Source organism: Cinclus cinclus, chromosome 10 (assembly GCF_963662255.1).
Source record: "Cinclus cinclus chromosome 10, bCinCin1.1, whole genome shotgun sequence".
Lineage (NCBI taxonomy): Eukaryota > Metazoa > Chordata > Aves > Passeriformes > Cinclidae > Cinclus > Cinclus cinclus.
The window spans coordinates 4,357,879-4,376,629 of NC_085055.1; positions in this window are offsets into that span (position 1 = coordinate 4,357,879).

Consider the following 18,751-nt stretch of genomic DNA (forward strand, 5'->3'; position numbering starts at 1 on the left):
AGCTGAGGGCTCATCTTTCTGCCTGGATGAGGTGGGAGATGAGGTGACACATTCAGAGGTGAAATTGGAGCGTGTCACAAGGAAGGCCAGCAGATCCCTTGATATTGAGCTGTTCTAAACTTTGCCAGGATTAATTACATGCCAACTTCACAAGCAGGGTCCAGGTTCCTTTGGGATGCTCTGGAGCACCGGGCTAGTGAGAAACAGCTCTGGGACTGAAAGGAGCAGTATTTTCCTCCTTCCTAGGCATTGGATGCACATGGAGCATATGCATGGGGAGCATTTAGAGTTCTTAGAGCCTGAATGGGATGGAAGCTGAAATGTTCCTTTTGCAGAGGCTCATGCACATCCCTCCCCTTGGTAAATCCACTTGGCCCTGTCCAGTGTCTGGCATTTTGTTTTTCCACTTGTTTTCTGCCCTTTTTGCATGGGTACCAATCAATTCCATGGTGCAGAATAGTGTAGGAATGGATGCAGGGTATGACAGATACAAGAGTCTGTGCATGCCAAGCTGTAAATAATGCAATATGCATGAAGTGCTCTGTTTGGGTTTGGAACAAAGCTATTTAACCACCAGAAAGGAATAAAATAAATAAATAAGAGAACTACAGAGAAAGAGGTATAATCAATTTGCACATTTGCAAAAAGGCTCGTTTCTCACTGCTGTCTTGAGGCGAGAAGGTAAAAGCCTTAAAAACTGCATCAGTGCAGGGAAATGGCAAATCAATAGATGGGTGAGCTGGGCAGGAGATGGGGAACCAGGAACATCCTGGAGCTGTTCTGACAGGCTCTCTCTAGGAGAGTAGTGAAACCACATGAAATTAGTAAAATTTGTTGCTCCACCAGTAAAATGGAGAAATTCACTGCCTTAAAGAAGGGCATGGTGGCTAATCTATCTGGGTTTTCAACAGAAGCAGACAAGAAACAATGCTAAAAATGATTAATGCTCCCCTAGACATGCCTTGTTGAAGTCAATATGGTTTTGTACCTGCATGTGCTCATCTACAGAAGGACCCTAGAGGCTCTGTGCACTTTCAAATGCTCATTTATGGTGCTGTGTGATTTTGCATTCCAAGTTCAGATATTGATACCAATTATTTGAATACACCCTCCCCCACCTTTCTGCAGTCACAAACCACAGTGATGCTGAACACATGAAACTCCTAAAGGAAGTTTGGGCTCACAGGTCTGGGTGCCCAGGCTTTCAGGGGCCAACGTATTGACCACTGATGTTCAGGCATTTTAAACATCATGGGAGGGGTGCCCAGGAATGCAGATTTATCTCACACTGACTCATAGATTCATGGAATGGTTTGGGTTGGACAGTATCCTAAAGATCATCTCATTCCAACCCAACCTGCCACGTGCAGGGACACCTTGCACTAGACCAGCTTGCCCAGGGCTCCATCCAACCTGGTCTTGCAAATATGCTGTCACATCCTTCTGCAACCTCAGCTTTTGGGAGCAGCAGTGGCAGACCCCGAGCTGTCACAAGAGGAGAAGCATCTTCTAATTTTTCTGGAAAATAGTGAGTTGCCTATTTGCAATGCTGGGCATAGATTCCTCTAGCAGTACAACTGCCAGAAGCATCAGTGGAATGGCTGCAGCCTTGGGTCTGTGACTGCAAGCTTTTCCCCATTTTTAGGTAGTAGCTAATTTTAGTAATTACCACTCTTTGATGAAATAATACATCTTCTGCACCACATCTCACAGTGAGAGTGGACAACACCTGCCTTTGTATCACTGAAACTGTAGACCTGGGCCATCAGACAGTCTCTTCTAGAATTATACTCCTTTAAAAACTGTCTTTGCTTTAACAACACACAAGAGGAAGTCTCTGTAATTACTGGGCTGTGTTTTCTTTTTCTTTCCACAGTGGATCCATACTTTTGCATCTCAGAATGAAAGTCATTATGGTTTTCTGCAAGCCAGACAGGAGAGCTTTTTTCATTTGACATAATTCACAGAATGGGTTATTTATTAATGTGTGAGTCTCTCTAAACAAAATGGATTTTTACTCTTGCAAGAGTCTGGCTGATACATCATTATGACAACTTATTTCATTTCTGGGTAGCATTTTGAACCCAGTGACAAAAACACAAATCCTTCAGTAGAGAACTGATTTAACACTAAGGCTTCTTCTTCCAAACCAGGAAAAAAATTCCCCTGTATATCAAATACAGGACCTAAAAATCCACTATTTTTAAACCCCTAGTTTTATTTTGAAGATTGTTGGTTTTACAGAGATTCCTTTATTCCCCACTAAGGAACTGCTGGGCTTTTTCCTCTCAATGCTGACTGTCACTCACCAGCAGTCTTTCCACCTTTCTTTAATGATTCAGTAGGAGTCTGAACTGGCCTTTTACACAGTAAGCACATCAAGCTTACAAACACCATTCAGCTCTTGCAGAGTTTCAGATGCATTTATCTTTTGTATGTGCACATGGTCTCATTAATTACTTATCGTGTTCTATCAGCAGTTATACAAATGTAATTGATTATGCCTCGCTGCCCCACTTCCACTATTTTGACTATCAGCTAATTAATGCAGGAGAGGCTCTCAAACAACTGCTTTCCTCAGAAGAAGCTAGAAAAATGCATTCTTCAATCCCAAGCCTACTAAAAGTTCCAGAAGAAACAGTAGTAGCATATGCAAATCAATGGGAGCTTTTTGCATATGTAAATAGGAGCCTTGAGCTAGCGGGAATTTGGCTGGTTGTAACCTCTGTCTCTAAATTCCTCAACAGAAGCCTGAGGTAGGTTCAATGCACTTCCAAGGAAGTGAATAGCAGCTCCTGCTGATTTTATTACATTTTGCTGCTTATTCTTTTTATTCACTAGGACAAAAACCCTTGGCTTACATGAGTAATTCGGCTGCGTTTCAGCACAACTGGTTATGTGAGTAATGTGATCACAAGTGGATCAAAGATGATGATTTAGAATAGAGTTCATGTGTTTAGTCATTTATCATCATCAGTCAGGCAAAGGCACTGCAACACCTAAGTGATGTGTAGCGTGAGTAATACCTGGTGCTGCAGCAGGAGGGCTTTTTGATGTTTCCCAGTGAGTTACAAACTCACATCTAACACTAAATCAGTCTTTAGGATGGTACTAGAGAAGCAGAATTAAATGAAGAATTGTGTGTTCTTAAAACTGATAACAGCATAAAAGTTAAGAGTATTATAATATTCCTGAGCGATGCATACACACTGCCCGGAGATGTCCTCATGTAGCAAGGGAATCAGTGTGAACCAACATGATTACCTTAATTTAAAGTAGCTAATTGCACCCCTGCTCTTAACCTCCCGTAGCGTCAAGACCCCAAAACCCAACCTCTTTCCCTGAGACTTTTGTCTCCCAGCTACAATCAGTAGAGTGTCCCCATGGTGTGCTGCCCTGCCTGGCAAGCATAATTCCACTGGTGTGCCTGCAAACAAGTAAGAGAAGAGCTGCTGAAATATTATTGCTGTAGTTCCTGTTCGTGCCAGAGCTCTCAACCAAAGGAACTTGACATATTGCTTCTTTCTGTCTTAATTTCCTTCGAGCAGAGCTGGTGACCCTGGTTATTAATTGCACATCCCCAAGTCCCTGTTGCTTCCCAGCTGGTTGTTTAATGAGTGGAACATACCTGCTGGTGCCCAGGTGTCTTAGAGAAGGCTCTGGAGAATCCAGATGTTTTTAGAGTGCATTGCTCTGGGGCTGGAGTGGTCCAAGACCTGTGCCCAGTGCTTCCTGTCTGTCCCCACCTGAGAGTAAAGGACAGCCAGGAGAGGCAGACGTTTCCTCACTAGCAGACCAGGGTGCCCAAATCCTACCTGGAGCCACCCTGGCATTGCTGAGCTCCATGGGGTAGTGGCTCATCTAGCACAGCTGAACAGGTCCATTGTTAAGATCTGGTTCACTAATGTTCAGGCACATGTTTAAAGCTAGCTTTTAATTGTACTGCTGCAGGTGGAATGTGCCCAGGTGTGGAAGTGATGCACAAAGGGGTGTCTCCATCCTCCAAAGCTTAAAAAAACTTTGTTGAGGAAAACTCGGCCTGCACTCAGGGAGCTGAGGATGTGCAGGAGGAATGGGCCAAACCTCTAACTGAGGTCATGGTCACCAATAAACAAGAGCCAATGGCTGCTGAGAGGGGCTGCCCTGAGCCCACATGTGTGGTTTTATAGATGTTTACTAAAGTTTTGACACAGATACACCCATAGACAGTTGTAGAATGGCAACAGAAACCCATTTCCCTGTAGGCAGCAAGTCGCTTTGATCCTGTCCTCTTAGAATTAGGATGTGGTGCTGGAAACACATGTGCTGCTAAAGCTCTTCTTCTGTTCACCTGCCAGGTAGATTTAATTTATGGTATCATGCCTTTCAATGAATTATTGATACAGTGACTGTGCAGAGGAACAGAAACAATAGAGTCATGTGCTGTGTGGCTCCATCTCGTTGGGTTTGTTTCATAAGTGCCTGGGCTTACTCTCTGACAGTTTTATTGTGGGAAAAAATAGTTTTCTCTTAGAGATGTTCCAGCCTGGTGACAGCAAGGGATGGGCTGTGGTGGGAGCATAAATGCTTTCCAGAGCACCCAGTCCCCTGAAGATGACTGTGTTGTCTGGAAGCAGGACTGCTGTTCAATGAGCCAAGAAAACTCAAGAGAATTTTTCTCAATATACAAGAGAAAAATCACAGTTTCCAGTTCTTTCAATTTTGGCATTTTCCCATTGACAACCACAGCTTAACTACATCTAATTCCTTGTAAACGAGAAATGTCTTAGGAATCTCTGTGGATCTGAGTCTGCTCCCATTTACTCATGGGTGGTTTAATGAGTGAGTTCAGCAGACTCACCCTGGACTGAGGTGAGACTCTGGACAGGTTTTCATATCCATAGGAAGCAGCTGAAAAATTCCTGCTATATTTCTGGGCTCTGGATACTTTGCATACCTAGACCTACTATCTCTCACAAACTGACATGTTTGGACCCAACCATGGCTTTATATATAATAGAGGGCACAAATCTGGGAGTGATTTGGGGGTTTAATTTTTTTTTAAAATTAATGTGAGAGTCACAAATGCTGCCCCTCTGCTAATGTTGCTTTTGTGTGACATACAGATCCCACTGCCACACACAGCTGAAGAAGTATTTGCTTTGTTTTTACATTCTTATTTTTAAAATGTCTTAATAGTCCAAGCAGCAATATATTGCTTTAACATTGTGATAATTTCAATAGCTCAGGTACTCTGAAATAAAAGTTTTGATTATTTGGGGACTAAGAAGTCAATTACAGACTGCTCTGTTATCGTCTTTTTTGCTTGGCTTCATGAAGAGCCTAGGATTGTGTTTATGTTTGTGCAAGCTCTTGCCATCCTATTTGCTTGAATAGGATTGCAGAGCTGCAGAGAAAAACCATTAGTTTAGCCATTAGGAGGTTTTCCTGTTCTCATTGAATTTTCTAGAAAAATCTCCTGTTGCCTTTAAGGGAACGTGGAAGAAATTTTATTACATGTGCATGAATTCAGAACTGAGAAAACAGACTGTCTTCAGAAAGAAGTAGTGTCAAATCAGCCTACAAATATATCCTTTAAATTATTTTGGCTGGATTCCTTTTTGATGTGATCCCATCTGAGACTCTGAAGTTACACAAAGAATGAATTTTCATCATTTTCGTATAATCCGAAAAAAAATAGAGAAGGATAAGATATGTCTTGACTTGAGAGTCATGAATAACTCCCAGAGGAGAATGATTTATGTTTTAAAATGCTTCCCTTTACTGCAACATGCACAAAGAAAGAGCTTATTTTTGGGGAGAGGTAATTAATGAAACCTGTTGGAAAATTGGAGGATTCAAAATAGATGTTGGTAACTCATTCGTCCTGCTCTTGACATGTGGTTAAAAATCCCATGCACTGGGGGTTTGTATTTATCCAAGAGGGGTGACTGGGGCACCTGGAAGTAAAATTATAACATCTCTGTGCCTTAATTGGGGAATTAAGGACCAAAGGTACCATAAAGTCCTCTGAGTTAATTCTGTATGAGTCTCAGGCCATTAGTTTCCAGGCAATTACTCCGGCAGGGAGCCCAATGACTTGCTTTGGCTAAGTTGCATATTCTGGGAGGACATCAAATTTTGACATAAACAGATGGAGAAACCAGCATGTTTTCTGATGGCTCCTTCATCAGGTCATCAGCACTCCTCTCTTCAAAAATGTGATCCCTCCCTTAAATTGGAATGTTTTGGCTTTAACATCTCAACACTTGTTCATCTTGTGCCTCTCTTTGGCAGACAGAGGAATAACTCAGTGCCTGGTAATTTCTTTCTGTAGAGGCTCTCAGATTCAAGGATTCACATCACCTCCCACCCTGCTTTTTAATGAAGTGAATTCTCAGGTACTGCAATTCCTCCTCTGTAAGGGCCTTTCTCCAGTCCTTGACAGGCTTCAGCTTTCCTTTCCTTTTTTTTTTCCTTACTTCCAATTCTGTTGTCATTTTTGTTGATGTCTGCTGTACTCTAGCAGTCTGTTTTCAAGGGCTGAGGCAAAACTTCCTTCCTACATCTCCACTTACTGAAGAGCAACTAAACAAGCCTTTTTTTCTCCTTGTTCAATGACTTGTTTTATCCCAGTTATTGCATCCATGCTGTCTTCTCAGATATGTACTGCACATTAGAGTTCATGTCAAGAGGACCCAAGATTCTTTGTTGACACTATTTACTACTCATCAGGAACTGTTTGGTTGGAAAATTTTGCCACCTTTAATGGATGAAAATGGGAAATCAGACCTTGGACCTCTGCAAGACCCCCTAATTCTCTGTTTGCATGCCACAGAGATTCCCCATGGACCAGTACATTTTAAGAACAGATACTGAGTTTAATCTAGGTAACTTTTCTCTCTAGTGTTGTTTTTGGCTCATTTGAGGGTTTTTGTTTGTTTACCATATGTTTTTCAACTCTGGTAAATCACATGCCTTAGCAATGTGTACCAATAAAACAAACACATGTAAACATCTTTAGCAATCAGACTTTCAGTCTCATGACAGTTTTTGGGCAGTTAAACAAATGCCTTGGCATGATAAAATGTATTTGCCTGCTTCTCAGGGACACTGGGAGAATTAATTACTTAATACGCTAGATTAAATCAGACACGGCCCTTTTAAAACAAAAATCGTCTCTGGGGTCAGCCAGACATGGCTTCCCCCTCCTCTCCAGAGCCAGTGCCACTTTCTGTGTTAGAGAACTCTCGGCACAGCCTGTGACAGGAGGGCAATAAGTCGATCTGTATAAACTGTCATTTAATAGGCCACAAAACCCGGGCTGCAGAGCAGTTGTGAGAGCAGATTAGGCTTTTCCACAGTGCTGCTGGAGCACACCTCACCGGGCCCGAGGCGGGCAGGCGGCTGGCACCAGGCAGCTCCAAAATACCCGTGTGGAATCAACAAACAGCACCGAGTCGGGGTGACGTAAAGAGGAAGCCAACTCCATTACCGGCCTCTAAGTCGCTGGGAGTTTTGCAGGCGCCGGGGGTGGGTACGGTGCCGTAACCGGGGCCAGTGTGCGGGGAGCGGCGGGGTCGTGGCGGGGCCGGGACCGCCCCGTCGGGGCTTCAGCACCACGGACAGCGCCCGCCGCCGCTGCACGAGGAACCGGCCCGGGTGTCACCGGTCCCGGGTGTCACCGGTCCCGAGTGTCACCGGTCCCGAGTGTGCCACCGGCCCCGCGAGCATCGCTGCTCGCTCCCTCCTCCCTCGCTCTTTCCCTTCTGCTCGATTCTGTTCCCCTCACTGCCCCCCTCCCGCAGCGTCCCGACCTTCCCGCGGCATGTTCCGCGCGGTCACCTGTAGCGAGAGCTGTCGCTTGGCTCAGGCCACCCGGTATCCCTCCTGTCACTCCGTTTTTCCCCGTTTCCAATCAATCCCGCGCCGTCAGCTCCGGCGCCCCCGCCTCCTCCCCGCCGCGGAGTGCCCCGACACTCCGTAAACACGGGGCCGCGCCGGGCCGGGGCAAGGGCACGCTGAAGCGGGCTGGGGTCCCCCGGTGCCGGTGCCCCGTGGCCCGGAGGAGCCGGCGCGCTCCCTTTGCCGAGCGGGGCACAAAAGCGGCTCCGTCTGCGTGGCGGGGGGGCCGCGGCCGCGCTCCCTGCTGGGGCGCCGAGCAAATCTCCCCCGAGCTCGCCGCTCCTTCCCCGCACCCCGAGGGGCTCCGAGGGGCTCCGAGCCGCTCCCTGCACCCCGTTCCCTCCCTTCCCCGCGGAGCGGGCACTCACCGCGGGCGCGGAGGGCAGCGGGCGGCGCTGCGGGGGCGGCTGCGCTGCTGCAGCCGGCGGGGCGGGGGGGCTGCGCCGGCACCGCCGACCCCGGCTCCCGGCCGCGCACGCAGGGCGGAGGGAGGGGGGAGGGATGGATGGAGGGAGGGAGGGAGGGAGAGAGAGGGATGGAAGGAGGAGGGAGGGAGGGAGGGAGGGAGGGAAGGAGGGAGGAGGGCGCTGCAGCTCCTCAATTATTCAGCTCTTCCCCTCCCCGCCTGCCGCATGTGACCGCCGGCAATACCCGCGGGCCGTGCTGGCCCCGGGAGAGCTCCCTGCAAGGGGCTGTCACCCCCATGGCCACCTCCCCTCCCTGCTAGTCCTCTCTGCCTGTCCAAGTGTCCTGAGGGCTGCGGGTGGCCTCCCCCAAAGTGTCTGACTGCTGAAAAATAACTCTCCTGGCTGCGTCCTCCAGCGCAGGGCTTTCTTCACCCCAGGGGCAGAGCGTAGGGAATCTCGTTTTTGTTTTCTCCTTGAGCTGCACTGTGAGATTTGGGTGTTAATGCTGTAATCCCGGAACAGGCAGAATTAGGACTAAATAATGCCTCATGCATTGCAGCATGCTGTGCTGTCCAGCCCTCTGCACAGCCCGGCTGGGAGGAGTTAGGTATCAGGTGTAGGATATATTTAATATTTTATATCCGTAGCTACTTTAGAGGCTAGCTGGACTTCATGATCAAGATTATTCCCTTTTGCAGTTTTGTTTCTCAATTTCTGCTGTTTGCTTTGCTCTAGAAACACTCCCTGACTGTATCTGTATTGTACCATTTTGACATCAAATCCAAAGCGGGTTCATCTCCAGTGATGCCTGGTGAGGATCTGGTTTCAGTCTCTGATGAAGTTTCATTTTATAGCTTCTAACAGGACCTATTACCGATGAGGGCTGTGTCTCCAGAGGAGAGAGACCTTTAATCCTCCAAAAACTGAAATAAATGTCTGCTGATAAAAGTTAAAGATGGTATCCTTCAGTGCAACCAGTTCAATTCACAAGCCAATGCTTGCCTAATGTGAGTGACCCTGACAGAGCTGCATCAATGGCAGTGACCTTCTGGGGGCATGCAGACAGTGACATCACACAGATAAACACAGACAGGATGGTGGTTGGACTAGGTGACTTTTATCCTTCCAACCCAAACTATTCTATGATTCTATATCCATGATCCTGTCTTTGGCCAGGAGAGTGGACCATGTCATCTCCAATTTCCTTTCCAGCCTTGACTTCCGTGGCAGTTTTTGTGTCTTTCCAGAGGAGTGCCATAATCTTCCCAGTTTCTCACCAGTCTCCTTCCTCTCTCCAGAATAGCTTTACCTTGCTCTCTTCCCTCCCTCACAGAAGTCTCCTTGCAGTCCCTCTCTTCCAAAACAGGCACAGAAAAGACCTCTCCCAGGGTCTGGCCAGCAGAAGGTGTCATCACAGGATGACAGGATGCTGCTCCCTTCCTGCTACTCTGGCCAGCACACATCACATCATAGAGCACAGAGCCAAAGTGCAGTCAGCTGATTGCCCTCCTCAAAACCAGCAGTTTTGAAACCCTGTTTTTATTCTTTTCCTTATTCTTTAATTGCCTGGAAGCAGCACTCAGAGCTGCAGCAGCTCTCCTGTCCTTGTATGTGCTCCCCATGATTCCCATTTGGTTGCTGTTTCTCTTCACATCTACTGGCTTCCCCCAGTGGCTTTACTACGCCCCTGGATGCTGGATAGAGATGTGGATGGCTGATACCAGGAGCTTCCCTCGGACTACATCTGTGCAAAAGAGAAAACCTTCTCCATTTGTTGTTCCTTCTTGTTTTGCATCACTTTTGAGACCATGGTGAACTCTGGCTGACAGCACCACCGGACCTTTGTGCTCGCACCCAACTCCTTGGTGCTTGTAGAGTGTGTGAGAAAAAGGACACAAGCTGGTGTGTTTCTGAAAGGATTGGCAGAGGACCCAAATTTTAGGGGGATTTGTCTATGTGTGTGGGTTCAGAATAATTTGATTCATATTTATTAATTGGGGCTGGTGTACCAGAGCACAGGCAGTTTTGTTGGTAGCAGCCAAGTGGGGCTTGTGTGTCCTCTTAACAATCATTGTGCAGTACCATGATACCACCCCCACCTTCCACCTTCCCTCTATGGCTCAGAGATCTTTCTTCAGAGGACTTTGCTGTTTAGTAGCTTTCCAGACCCTGTTTTATCCCAGCCTTAATCTCCTTTTTATAAGTTTTCTTCTGTTTTATCCAGTGGCACCTGCTGTTAGCTATGCACAACAACCTGCCGCCACCTTGAGTAATAAATGTCGCAAATATTTTGTCAGAGGATCACCTAAGCTCTTTCACAATAATCTTTACCCTGCTCTCATGAGTTTTGTAAATTCCAATCTTGCAGGAATTGAATCTTGAATTTTTACAGCTACCCCTCTAATGTTTCACTCCAGGTTGATCAAATGTAGATGAGGAACTGAATGAAGACAAGTTGCTCTCTCAACAGGTCCCATCAGTGAGGTCACCCTCAGATTAAGGTGAAATTTTCCACAGTAGCCAAGGACATGATGGTACATTTGTTGTGGAATTTCCTCTGTCCCCATGCACTGTCCAATTTCTAGACCAATCCAATTTCTGCCCACTTTTCTGTAGTAAGTGGCCATCTGACTGGTAGTTTAAATACTTAATACTATTTGAATTTGACCAAGGCTTTGGCCTCAATAACACCTTGTAGCAGGGATTTCCACCAGCTGCAGTCTCATTATCTTGGCTATTTTTCTTCTCAGCATCAAATTTGGCCATTCCAATTTTGTGGGACATAATTTTCTTTTTTTCTTACTCTAAATACAGAGAGAAGAAGCCAGCAAAGCTGCCTTATTGACTTTCTTTCTTATGTTATTAACATGTTTGTTTACCTCTCATAATCCCCTCATACTTGTCTCATCCATGACTAATTAATCATGCCATTTAAATACCACAGTTCCTGCTTTTCTGGGTTATCTCTTTGCACAGCTTTATATTAAAATAGTCAGTATCTCTTGGCCTACTGACCCCTAGATTCTTCTAGGGCTTCCAGCATCCTCACCTTATGGGGCCCTCTCTCCCTCCATGAAATCTCCTCAGGGAGGAAAGCCTCATCTCCAATTCCATTAGTTTGATTTTTCCTCAGTGCTGTTTCTCAGCATGTTTTGACATCATCAGAAATGACTAACGGAATGTTCAAGACAAACAGCTTGGGTTCCCCTTGTATTTACATCAGGATCCCAATGTGTGTGCTTGGTCACCCCAAAAAAAATGTTTGTTGGTCTTACAAAAGTACACTGATTTGAATTAATTTTCCAAAGAAAAAAAAAACCTATTTGAAACTAAGAGGGAGAAGCTGCAGCACCTTTCTTGTGCCATTTGTGTGTCCATGTGTGCTGGCTGCCATCCCTCCAGCAGCTTCTGTTAGATGAGCGGACCTGAGGGCACAGCACATCACACTCCTGTCATTTAGTGAAGGTGCTTGGAGAGTGTCAGCTCTCTGTTAGGAGCCACTGATATTTCATAGAAAAGCACTTCTACAAGCAACAGGCTGCAGAGGGATATCATAGAAAACAGCCACTGGGATGTAGTGGTGGAAGCTGGTTACCCTCCATCTGCTTGCTCTGCATGTCCAATGGCTCATGTCCATGGCTCTGACAAGTGTTCTCTCTTTGATTTGGTCTGTAGCATCACAAGGCATCTCCCAGAACAGTAGTATCTCTCAGACCTCCACTGCAAAGTTCAGCTGACAGTGCCTCTGAGCAGAGACCAGGTGGAGCCCTGCAGAGGTACTGTTTTGGTTTTTTTTCTTTTTTACAAACATTGCCAGGATTTTTGGCCTTTCTTTTTCTTCCTTTTGCATCGGTTGGAACCTCAGTGAGTTCCTATAGGGGTCAGAGTGATGGAGGCATCCATGTAGGAGGATAAGAAGAAGGATTAATCTTTCTGTCTCATCTGATAACTAGTGCCATGATGAATACCAGCATGAGGAAGGGCAGCCCTGTTATTAAAGCCCTGACTTGAGACTTATAAAACCTCACTTGAGTTACTGGCTCTGGGAAAGAAGTCCTGGGTGAGTTTCAGAGGTCTTAGTATCCCAGTCATCTGAAATTACATTGGAAGTATTGCCCAGTCTCAGGGAGTGAGTTGGCTGCACAGGCTGTAATTTCTTTTGGTAAGGGATTGTCTCTTCTTCTTTTATGAGACCTCAGTGGGGCAGTTCAGCTGGGGAAATTCACTTGCAATTAGCTGAACACGTGAAAGAAAGTGCCTGGAGTGGTGAGCTGGGCCTCCATGAGCTCTCTTACCCTGATGCACAGGGACTGCAGCCCTGACACTGCTGGACAGGGGATGAGCCCAGCATTCACAGTGCACCCTCTTCGTTATTTGAATTACTTGTCTGTAGTGGAACTGGCCATGGGTTTAATTTATGCTTAGGGCAATGGAAAGCATTATTCTGAGGTTATTCTGCATTCCTAAGGGGCATCTTGGACAGCTTGAAAGAAAACATCCACATGGATGTTTCTCATAAACCCATATCAGGTGCTTCCCTCTGCATCAGTGGTGCGTGGGCATAAACAGAAATGGGTAAAATCCCAGCAGAGTAAACCCTGGGAGTGCTTTGCTGTTTGATGTTATCCAGCTAACATTTCTCCCAGCCCCTTTATTTCTTGCTCTGTGTCATCCATGCCAGATTGAGCAGAGAAGATGGGTAATGCATCCATCAGACGCATTTGCTGTTCAGAGACACATGGGGTGATGGAGCATTAAATAAATCCCTTTCAAATCCCCATGCAAACACACAGTCCAAGCCTAGCTCCAGCATGAGCTGTGGCCTCTTCCCTGGTTGCAGGCTGTCACTGGTGCATGCAAAAGAAGTTTTTGGTTGTGCCACCACCATCCCCCAAGGGGAACATCGAGACAGAAGGCTTGATCCCAGCCACAGACACATGAAGAATTGTGTGATGGGGCTGGGGCCTGTTTGGTTTGGGCACACCTCACCTTTGGGAGCTGCAGTCCCCAGTGGGGCTGCCCTTCCTGCACTGGTATGGGGGCTGCAGACCAGACATTTCCCGGGGGAAGGCTGGGATAAAGCAGCTGCTAGCGAGAGGGGATTAAATGAGTCAGTGTTTGGAGGCTGCTGCCTTATTTAAAGGACCACACACTATTTTTTTTCTTATTCAGAGAAGTCTGCTTTTAACAACCAAACCAGACAGAAGTCTTATTTTTGTTGCCTTCTCAGCTTCTTCATCTCATGGGTTAATATGAATGTTTTGGGCCGGTGTGTCGCTGCTAAGTAGGACGCATCCTCCCAGGTCTTACCATGTATGCTTTGATGATTATGGATTAATCAAGTAGTACTTGATCAGTTCCTGCTGTCCTGCAAGTGGGTTTAGCTCATCTAGATTTTGATTAAAGTCACAGGGTGAAGCTGATGGCAGGATTTGGTCTTAGTTGTCTGTTCTGAGAGTAACAGAAAAAGTAATAACAGCACAAAGATTATACCAGTGCAGAGACATTTAGTGGATCTGTCTGGAGATCACACACAGGTTGTGAGTCTGGATATTGAGTTGTCACAGGGCAACATCTCTGTGTTAGGCATGAGTGTGGCTCCTCTTGGATGCTCCCCAGAAGAGCAGCACTTTCTTGATGCCTTTCAGCCCCCCAAAGCCTATCAACCATGCTGAGTTTGATGTGATGTGCCACAAGGAGCCTGCGTCTGCTGACACTGACTTGTCTGGTGGTTCAGTGGTCAGTCCAGAGTGGTGGGTCCTGGTGTTTGCCACCTGCCATATGCCCTGTAAAGAGGTGCCTCTGAAGATGAGAGCATTGCTTGGCTTAGCTGGTTACTCATCTCAGTAAAGCTGAGGTTCAGGCAGGAGCCACACTGGCTGCTTTTAGGTAGAAAATCACTCTTATCAGTAAAGGGCTTGGAGATAATTTTTTTAAAAAATTGCTGTAGGGGCAGATGCTGTAAATGGTTTTGTTAACAGCGTGGGACAAGGCTTTGGCAAGGGGACACGCAGCCTGGTTCACCTGCAATGAGCAGGGGGCAAGGAAGACGTGTTGCCACAGGGCTTATTCACAGAATCACAGAATAGTTTGGGTTAGAAGGGACTTTAAACACCATCTCGTTCCAACCCCATGCCATGGGCAGGAGCATCTTCCACCAGAACAGGTTGCTCCTAGCCCCATCCAGGCCTTGAACAATTCAAGAGAGTTCTGGGAGGCTGCTGAGGGCTGACTTGCTCTGCTGTGGTGCTGCACACACCAGACTGTTTTTAGTCACAGGTTTCCCCTGCTGCCTCTCATGGCATCTACCTTGGACTCATTTCAGTTCCCCATCACCTGTACCTTGTTTTAAATGGCTGGGAGAGCCAGGCTCTGGGTGGGCAGTGCTGCATCAAGGGCTGGGGAACACCCATGAGCTGCTTGTCCCCAGTGTAACACACTGTGATGACAGGTCCAGCTTAGTCTCTGCTGGGCTGTCCACACACAGGAGAAGCTGTTTGTGATGTCCTCAGTACCAGCAGCGTTACCCACAGTATTTGTTTTGGGATCATACACAAAAGGTCGCTCGCTACTGCTGAGAACGCCAAGTTAAATCAGTGGTCTGCAGAGTATTTTAGCATTTACTTGCCAGGTTTGACCCAGAGACTGGATTGTTTCTGTTTGGATAAAAAATAAAACATTTTTTTTTTCTGGGGAAGGAAAATAGAAAGATATGTGAATGCTTCCTGGGCATCATAGCTGGCTGTGTGATTTATCCCTCTTGCTAATAATAACAGACAGGGCTTTGCCCATCCCAGGGTTTGATGAGAGGCTGCTGTTCACGTGAGTGCATTTGCTTTGCATGCAAATAAGAGGGTTTATTGTCTGTTGTTTGTTTTTCACAGAAATGTAGCTTTTTGTGTGTTCAGAATAACTGCTGCTGTCCCAGGAGCAGGCCTCGCAGGAAAGGGAAGGTTTATAAACATCCCAGGGTTTGAAGCTCAGCAGCATCAGCCGTTGAGCAGGAGAGCACTGCACATCTGCTCTGAAACCAACAGCACTGCAGAACAAGAGGATGGTATTGATCTGATAGTTTGCTGTCATTGACATTTCTATTGATCTACTCTTCCCCAATGATTTTTTACTGCTAAAGCCAAAGGCCAGTGCTGGGAAGGGTCAGCACCGAAGGCAAAAGCCTTATCCAGATGTGCACCTTAGTGCAGTTTTCCTTGGACTAAACACAGCTTCTCAGTTGAAGCTCAGCCAAGATATTTCAGCTGGGCCATTCCAGGTCTATTCAACCTGATTTTGCGTGTCAGCTGAAGGACGAGGAGCCAAAGACTACACCTCTGAAGTCACTGTGGATTTAATATCCTAATGCAGCCTTGGCTGAGTGCTGCTTGAAAGAGCAGAGCGGCATGGATTGAATTACCTGCAGCATATTAGTTGAAATCTCCTATTCAAGACCTGCAGGGGCTGGTGCAGCTCATCTTTTCGGGGGGGGGGGGGGGGGGGGGGGGAAATAGAGTTTGATAAGATCATAGCCTGGAGTAGCATAATTTTAGGTTTTATTCGGCATTCATTGTATCATTATCAGGGATCAGGGTCCTGGTTCACTTAGGAGCTGCTAATGGGATCCCAGCTGTGGCTGCCCCCATCCCCTGGCTTTGGTGCAATGACTTGTCATGTGTCAGGTCCCTGGCACAGGTCCCGTGACCTGGACAGACATCCCTTATTGACTTTTGTTGATACACGGGGAGGTGCTGTCCATACCCCAAAGAAGCTTTAAAACCAACGCAAAAGAGGGAATGGGAGCCAGATGGCTTCTCTAGGAAACAAATATTGGACTTTCAATAGTTTGTGTATCTTCTACTAACTTAAAATAGCTCCTTTCTGTTTGTTGAGGCAAACAAGACAAGACATTAATATGCGCATCCCAGCAGTAAATGTATTTCAAGCAAGCTTCTGTAGAGCTGGAGGAGGATATTAGGACAGCGTGTTTTTCATCATTGATGTGCCAGCTAGCATGCAAAAGACTCATAGTGCAGGAAAAGGACTGGAAAATTGAGGAAAAAACAAGTTTTTCACAGGAAAAAAACCTATCTAGAATGCAAAGCAAATACTGTTTTCTTTTCTGGTTCTGTGAGATCTAATGCTAAAAGTATGTATTTTGATGAATTGATTCTGAAGTGGGCCAGGTATAGACATGCTGTAGCTCTTGAAATCAGGTGGAATGTAAATAAATAAAATGCTGCTTGCATTGACCTGTTCAGCTGCTTTCTTTTTTTAAAATTTATTGTTATTTTCCTGGCCCTTGATGTTGTGCATTTATAAAGGCAAGCTTTTAGAAATTACATCTCATGGAAAAATCCACTAGGCTTTTCCACTGAGGATTTAATGGCTTTTATGAAAAGATTTACCTAATGTGAGGTGATGTTTTCAGTCTCATGAAACCAGCAGTGAGCAGAGCTGGAAATGAGAGCTGAAGCAGGAGTTGGTGCCATCTCTTCCATGCAGGGCACAAGGGAAAATGAAAAGGTTTGCTTTGTTTCATGATTTTGGGTACAGTAAAGTAGATTTCAGTAAAAAAACAGGAGGAGTGAATGAACAATTTCTTAATGTATCCAGTCAGCAAAAGAGAAACAACCACATCAATTAGACAAACCAGATTAATGCTCAGGGTGTGTCCTCACTGCCCACATAAAGCCTCAACAGCCCAGCTTCTGCTCAAATACACCCTAATAAACCCAGGCAGTGCCTGATCTATATTTACTTCCTTGATTTATGAGAACACAGACCAGCAGGGACTCTGAAGCATATGATTCAGTCATGTTTCTCCTGGTTTATGCAACTCCTGGTTAGGAAAGGCTGCCTGTTGCAGTCAGGGGAGGGGGCAAGGGAAAACCCCCTCCTTCCACCCCCACTCCAGCTCTTCCAGAGGGATGTGAACCTTCAGTGGTCCTCACCACCCAGGGCAGGAGATGGCATTTACATCCTGGATCCACCCTTGTCTCACGTGGGTGCTGTGTTTGACTTACTCTGTGAAAAACACAGCATTTGAGCTGCATTTTGATGGCCTGCATGGAACCACGAGCCAGGGCTGTGGGCTCACTGCCCTGCTGCAGGGCAAGGGGATGTGCCACAGCTCCATGGCCTCTCTGGGCACCACGGGGACTCCAGGTGCTCCAGCCATGCTGGGGGCTTGGCACAGTGGGCAAAGCTAATGAGAAGTAGCTAGTAACCACACAAGAGCATGAGAAAACCAACAAAGAAACCTGAGCAGCAGAGGAATCACAGAGCACTACAAAGGGAAACGGGAGAAACCCTCTGTGCAGAGTTCATCGTTGCTGACTTTCACATTCACAGCATCACAACTAATTAAAAAATGCTAATGCTTCAGTGTTTTCCCACCAGTCTAATAAAAAATGGTTTAAATCCCCATTTTTAATTGCCATTCCATTTGTGCTGGTGCTGGGCTGATGGGTGAAGCACTGAGAAAGAGGAACGGCCTCTGGATCTTTCCCACAGGGCAGGATGGAGCTGAGGGACCAGGGACAAAGCTGCTCTGTGCTTCATGGGAATGGTGACCAGTGGCTGCTGACCCAGAAGCTGCTCCTGTGTGGTGGCACAGGTCACCCCAGGGATCAGAGCACAGGAACAGCCCCACAGCAGGAGGAGCAGGAGCACTGATGGCAGAGGAAGGAATTAGACTCAAGTTCTATGTTTTAAGAAGAAATTTAAATTAGTCTTCTGTTAACAACTTTATTGTGCTGATACAGGATTATTTCTGGTTCGAGGTCTGAATGGAAACTTGGCCACTGATTTTAGCATTACAGATTTTCCTGAGGCGCTTTTATTGCACAAATAGGAGTAAGAAAATTGTGCATAATGAAATTTTGCTGTAGGACAGCACATATTGTAATGTGAAACAGTTATTTAACCACCACCACTCCACATTAATGTATGTATAAATAGGCTTCACCCAGCTTGAATTCCCACTTTCCCATTCATTGGGGAGCATGAGCTGCCTGATGCTCTGTGCCACACACAATGCCTGACACCAGCAGCTCCTTAAATGCATTACAGATGGGCACGCCTGCAGGCAATTTTTATCCTCTTGTGCCCGCACCAAATCACAAAGTCAACTTATCCTGGGGCTTTTATGGAGTTTCAGGTGTTCAAGCATATGGGAGGGGACTCAGGAAGATGTGGTTTGCTGGGTATTCCATTCTTTCCAATGCCCACTCTGGAAATAGCAGTCTAGAAGTGTAATTTCCCTTTTCCTGCTGGGCATTGGTCTGGAAATGTGCTGTGCTTCAACAGAGTTGCTGTGGAGCATCACTGGCCACTGCTGGGTGACTTATCCCTTGTCTCTCTCCACAAGCTGAACTTTGGAAAGGTGGATAATGAACAAGGAGCACTGGCTTTGACAATATGTCTGTTTTCCTTTTTATTTTTCTAAGTAAGAAACCCCAGTGATT